This window comes from Bubalus kerabau, chromosome 6 (genome assembly GCF_029407905.1).
Source record: "Bubalus kerabau isolate K-KA32 ecotype Philippines breed swamp buffalo chromosome 6, PCC_UOA_SB_1v2, whole genome shotgun sequence".
NCBI lineage: Eukaryota > Metazoa > Chordata > Mammalia > Artiodactyla > Bovidae > Bubalus > Bubalus kerabau.
Genome location: NC_073629.1, coordinates 17698271 through 17705025, shown reverse-complemented (window position 1 = coordinate 17705025; position 6755 = coordinate 17698271).

Here is a 6755-nt window from a genome sequence, read left to right as displayed (position 1 = left end):
GATACACGTATACTTTGCAAAATGATCACCAGAATCAAGCTAATTCACACATCCATCACCTCACACAGCTACTATTGTGTATATGTGTTAAGACTTAAGAGTTATCCCTTTGTGGTATACTTGTAGTAGACTACAAGCATACAGTACAGTATTGTTAACTTTTACCACCATGCTGTACATTAACTACTGTATCACCTTGCTTCTAAGTAACGAGAGATCCAGCCGGGGAAGGGTCCCGCCATTCGAGTGTAAATCTAATACAAAAGCACACTCAGATGGGAGCCAGACTGATGTGTTCAAGGGACAGAAAGAAGAGCTGGAATGATGTAAAAGAAAATCAGAGAGAGAGAGATGAGAGATAGGCACTGGTTTTAACAGAAAGCAAGAAATGAGAAAAGGTCAGAAGAAGGGGGGACTTTGAAAATTTGGAGTTTATGCTAAATAGCATGGGAAACCACAGAAAGTATATGCTGTGCTCATGAACTAGAATACTATGCTATGTTAAAGTTTTCAGTTCCCCCCAAAGTGGTCTATAGACTCAGGGCAATCCTATCAAAATTCTAGCCAGAATTTTTATAGACATTGACAACTTACTTTTTAAAAAAAGGATGGGACCATTATATCTACTACTGTGGGCAAGAATCCCTTAGAAGAAATGGAGTAGCCATCAAACAAAAGAGTCTAAAATGCAATACTTGGATGAAGTCTCAAAAACGACAGAATGACCTCTGTTCATTTCCAAGGCAAACCATTAGATATCACAGTAATCCAAGTCTATGCCCTGACCAGTAATGCCAAAGAAGCTGATGTTGAAAAGTACTATGAAGACCTACAAGACCTTCTAGAACTAACACCCAAAAAAGATGTCCTTTTCATTATAGGGGACTGGAATCCAAAAGTAGGAAGTCAAGAGATACCTGGAGTAACAGGCAAATTTGGCCTTAGACTACAGAATGAAGCAGGGCAAAGGCGAACAGAGTTCTGCCAAGAGAATGCACTGGTCATAGCAAACACCCACTTCCAACAACACAAGAAAAGACTCTACACATGGACATCACCAGATGGTCAACAATGAAATCAGATTGATTATATTCTTTGCAGCCAAAGATGGAGAAGCTCTATACACTCAGCAAAAACAAGACCGGGAGCTGATTGTGGCTCAGATCATGAACTCCTTATTGCCAAATTCAGACTTAAATTGAAGAAAGTAGGGAAACCACTACAGCATTCAGGTATGACCTAAATCAAATCCCTTATGATTATACAGTGGAAGTGAGAAATAGATTTAAGGGACTAGATCTGATAGACTGCCTGATGAACTATGGACTGAGGTTCATGACATTGTACAGGAAACAGGGAGCAAGACCATCCCCGAGAAAAAGAAATGCAAAAAAGCAAAATGGCTGTCTGAGGAGGCCTTACAAATAGCTGTGAAAAGAAGAGAAGTGAAAAGCAAAGGAGAAAAGGAAAGATATACCCATTTGAATGCAGACTTCCAAAGAAGAACAAGGAGAGATAAGAAAGCCTTCCTCAGTGATCAGTGCAAAGGAATAGAGGGGAAAAAAAATAGAATGGGAAAGACTAGAGATCTCTTCAAGAAAATTAGAGATACCAAGGGAATATTTAATGCAAAGATGGGCTTAATAATGGACAGAAATGGTATGGACCTAACAGAAGCAGAAGATATTAAGAAGAGGTGGCAAGAATACACAGAAGACCTGTACAAAAAATTTAATCACGATGGTGTGATCACTGACCTAGAGCCACACATCCTGGAATGTGAAGTCAAGTGGGCCTTTAGGAAGCATCACTACAAACAAAGCTAGTGAAGTTCCAGTTGAGCTATTTCAAATCCTGAAAGATGATGCTGTGAAAGTGTTGCACTCAACATGCCAGCAAATTTGGAAAACTCAGCAGTGGCCACAGGACTGGAAAAGGTCAGTTTTCATTCCAATCCCAAAGAAAGGCAATGCCAAAGAATGCTCAAACTACTGCACAATTGCACTCATCTCACACACTAGTAAAGTAATGCTCAAAATTCTCCAAGCCAGGCTTCAGCAATAGGTGAACCATGAACTTCCAGATGTTCAAGCTGGTTTTAGAAAAGGCAGAGGAACCAGAGATCAAATTGGCAACATCTTTTGGATCATCAAAAAAGCAAGAGAGTTCCAGAAAAACATCTATTTCTGCTTTATTGACTATGCCAAAACCTTTGACTGTGTGGATCACAAGAAACTGTGGAAAATTCTGAAAGAGATGGGAATACCAGACCACCTGACCTGCCTCTTGAGAAATCTGTATGCAGGTCAGGAAGCAATAGTTAGACCTGGACATGGAACAACACACTGGTTCCAAATAGGAGAAGGAGTACGTCAAGGCTGTATATTGTCACCCTGCTTATTTAACTTCTATGCAGAGTACATCATGAGAAACACTGGGCTAGAAGAAGCACAAGCTGGAATCAAGATTGCCGGGACAAATACCAATAACCTCAGATATGCAGATGATACCACCCTTAAGGCAGAAAGTGAAGAAGAACTAAAAACCCTCTTGATGAAAGTGAAGGAGGAGAATGAGAAAGTTGGCTTAAAGCTCAACATTCAGAAAACTAAGATCATGGCATCCAGTCCCATCCCTTCATGGCAAATAGATGGAGAAACAGTGGAAACAGTGACTGACTTTATTTTTCTGGGCTCCAAAATCACTGCAGATGGTGACTGCAGCCATGAAATTAAAAGACGCTTACTCCTTGGAAGGAAAGTTATGACCAACCTAGACAGCATATTCAAAAGCAGAGACATTACTTTGTCAACAAAGGTCCGTCTAGTCGAGGCTATGGTTTTTTCCAGTAGTCATGTATGGATGTGAGAGTTGGACTGTGCAGAAAGCTGAGTGCCAAAGAATTGATGCTTTTGAACTATGGTGTTGGAGAAGACTCTTGAGAGTCCCTTGGACTGCAAGGAGATCCAACCAGTCCATCCTAAAGGAGATCAGCCCTGGGTGTTCATTGGAAGGACTGATGTTGAAGCTGAAACTCCAGTACTTTGGCCACCTGATGTGAAGAGCTGACTCATTTGAAAAAAATCCTGATGCTGGGAAAGATTGAAGGAGAGAGGAGAAGGGAATGACAGAGGATGAGATGGTTGGATGGCATCACTGAGTCAATAGACATGAGTTTGAGTAAACTCCAGGAGTGGCTATGGACAGGGAGGCCTGGCGTGCTGCAGTCCATGGGGTTGCAAAGAGTTGGACACGACTGAGTGACTGAACTGAATTGAAAAAAGCTTAGAATAGCCAAAGTGTTAGTTTCTCAGTTGTGTCCAACTCTACGCAAACCCATGTATTGTAGCCCGCCAGGCTCCTCTGTCTATGGGGATTCTCCAGGCAAGAATACTAGAGTGGGTCGCCATTCCCTTCTTCAGGGGAGCTGTCCAACCCAAGGATCAAACCCGGGTCTCCTGCATTGTGGGCAGATTCTTTACTGTCTGAGCCACCAAGGAAGCCCCAAGAAGGGCCTAAGCAATTATGAAAAGGAGAGTTGGAGGATTTATAACACTAGATGCTAGTTAAGGTTTATTATAATAGCTGCCATAACTAAAACACTGTGAATCTGGCTCAAGGATAGTCAAATAGACTGACAGAATAGAAAAAAAAAAAAAAAAAAGCCGATAAACAGAAACCTCGATTAAGTCAAGTTGAGACGCCAGCAGGGGGAGCCCTCAGACTGTCACAATGGCAGAGCCTAGCATTAAGAAAGACTTTCCTGTCAAGGACTTAACTATGGAAAAGGCCTATTCTCTTTTATTTTGCTACAGTTTCCCAACTTCTTTCTCTTCCCCTTCTTCACTTGATGTCAGGAACTTGCCCGTGACTCTATACTTGCAGACTGAACTGCAATTTGCCACTGATCCCAAAGAAATACAGCTTTGCTGGAGAAATATCTGGTAGTCTATTTGTTTCAGGTCAACAGAACTAAATGGAGAACCAAGAAAAAGGCATATATAATACAATATACTTGTTCTATGACAAAAGAAGCACCGCTGAGCCATAGGAAAAGGAAAGCTTTTCAACACATTGGACTGGATCAGTTGGATACTCACGTGAAAAAAATAAAGAAACTTGACCTCACAAGTCAACAAAAATTCCAAGTGGACTGTAGGTCTAAAGGTGAAAAGTAAAGGAATAAAACTCTTGTAACATAGGAAAATATCAAGACCTTGGGGTAGGTAGGCAAAGATTCCTTAAACAAGACAAAAGGAACACTATTCCCACAGGGGTGCTGGGATGGCAAGTGGGGTGCAGGAGCAGCCAGGAAGGTGCTCAACCTGGGGATTGTTCAGTGAACCCAGATTCTCTGAGGGCCACGCTAATGCCTCTAGCCCACCTCACTCTCCTCTGGGGGTTTCTGAGAGACAGACCCCCCAGACCCAACCATACCCCACTCATAAAGATAACTAGATAGTCAAGAAAATGGTCTTTCTTCAGACTTTTCCTTTCTGACTGATTTGGGCTTCTTTTCCATGCATTTGTGGAAAAGGGTGACCAGGTCCCTGGTGGCTTCCTTAGATACAGTGCAACTCGCCTTTGCTGTCAACAGGCTGAGGCTGACAAAGCAGCGGCATGGGTGTGTATACCAAACTGAGAACCTGTAGGAAAGAAGAATGAGAGGTGAGGGCTGTGGAGGGGGTAGAAATAGAGCTAAAAAGAAAAACCACAGACTTGCTTTTCCTTTGATCCAGATGATTTGGTAGGAAGCTCCGTAAACAGGAGGGATGAGAGATGAAGGCTGAAGGCCTAGGGGTGTGAGCCCAGGAGAAAACAGTGCCCGCCATGGAAGAGTTGGAGTAGGGGAGCCAGGCTGAGCTGTGGGGTTGGGAATTGTAGGTTGTGGGTGCAGGGTACACAGGGCTGAGGAGGGGCCATAGAGATAAGAACAACGCCCCTTGGAGCCAGAACCTGCAAATCAGTACCCAGCTTCCTCTACTGCCATCTTATCACCCACTAACCCAGGGCCCTTGAGTCTGGGGTCCTCAAGGGATGACCCAAGCTATGGTCAGAACAGAACCAGATTCTGAGGGCACGCACCACCCTGCTTGGAGGCTTATATCATGGGAAGGGTCACATCAAGAAGGAGTGGGACAGGCTCAAGGGGCATACTAGGGAACCGACCCACCCACATAACAAAGTCATTGTAGGGCACTGCTTTGACAGAAAGCAAGTGGAGGCAGAGGCACCTTCCTTACATTCCCACCCTGTACACAAGGCTCAAGATGGAAGAGAGAGAGAGAAAAGGAATGATTCATTAGGGAGCAAAGTCTCCAGTTTCTGCAGAAGTGTTTGCAGCTAGCTTCTGTCGGTAGAAGGGCTAAAAAGAAAAGAATCTTGGCACAGAATTTTTCAATCAGCATAAGGACAATCACTTAAAGGACAAGACAGCTGGCCTTTGGGTGGAGGATTCAATCAAAAGGCAGACACAGTTATTCTAATTTATTTTTTATAGAAGTATAGTTGAATTGCAATGTTGTGTAAATTAATGCTATACAGCAAAGTGACTCAGTTATACATATATAAACATTCTTTTTCATATTCTCTTCCACTATAGTTTATCACAGGATATTAAATGTAATTCCCTTTGTTATACAGTAGGACCTTGTTGCTTATCCATTTTACATATACCGGTTTACATCTGCTAATCCCAAACTCGCAAGTTATCCTTCCCCCACAGGAGCATCCCTCCCCCTTGGCAACCATAGTCTATTTTCTGTGTCTGTGAGTCTGTTTCTCTTTCATAGATAGGTTCATTTGTAGAATATTTTAGATTCCACAAAGAAGTAATATCATATGGTATTTGCTCTCTTTCTGACATGTCACTTAGTATGATAATCTCTAGTTGCATCCATGCTGCTTCAAATGGCATTATTTCACTCTTTTTCATGGCTTAGTAGTATTCCATTGTATATATGTACCACATCTTCTTTATCCATTCATCTATCAATGGACATTTACGCTGTTTCCATGTCTTGGCTATTGTCAATAGTGCTGCTATGATGATAGAAACGCATGTTCTTATGTCCATAGCACACTGTTAAATTCTGTTTTTGAATTATAGTTTTATCTGGACATGTGCACAGGAGTGGAATTGCTGGATCCCATGGTAATTCTATTTTCACTTTTCTAAGGAACTTCTATACTGTTTTCCACAGTGGCTGCACCAACTTACATTCCCACTAAAGTGTAAGAGGGCTCCCTTTACTCCAGACAATCTCCAGCATTTGTTATTTGTAAACCGTTTGATGATGACCATCCTGACCAGTGCAAGGTGGTATCTTGTAGTTTTGATTTGCATTTCTCTAATAACTAGCAATGTTGAGCATCTTTTCATGTACCTATTGGTTGTCTGTATGTCTTCTTTGGAGAAATGTCTCTTTAGGTCTGCTGTCCATTTTTCAATTGGTTTTGTTGTTATTGTTGATGTTATTGTCAAGTTCCGTGAGCTGTTTGTATATTTTAAAAATTAAGCCCTTGGTTGGTCCCATCATTTACTAATATTTTCTCCCATTCTTCAGGTTGTCTTTTCATTTTGTTTATGATTTCCTTTGCTGTGAAAAAGGTTGTAAGTTTGGTTTGATCCCACTTGTTTATTTTTGCTATTTCTAGTCGTTGGGAGGTTGATCTAAGAATATATTGGTATGATTTATGTCAGAGAATATTTTTCGTATACTCTCTTCTAGGAGTTTTATGTTGTCACATCTTAT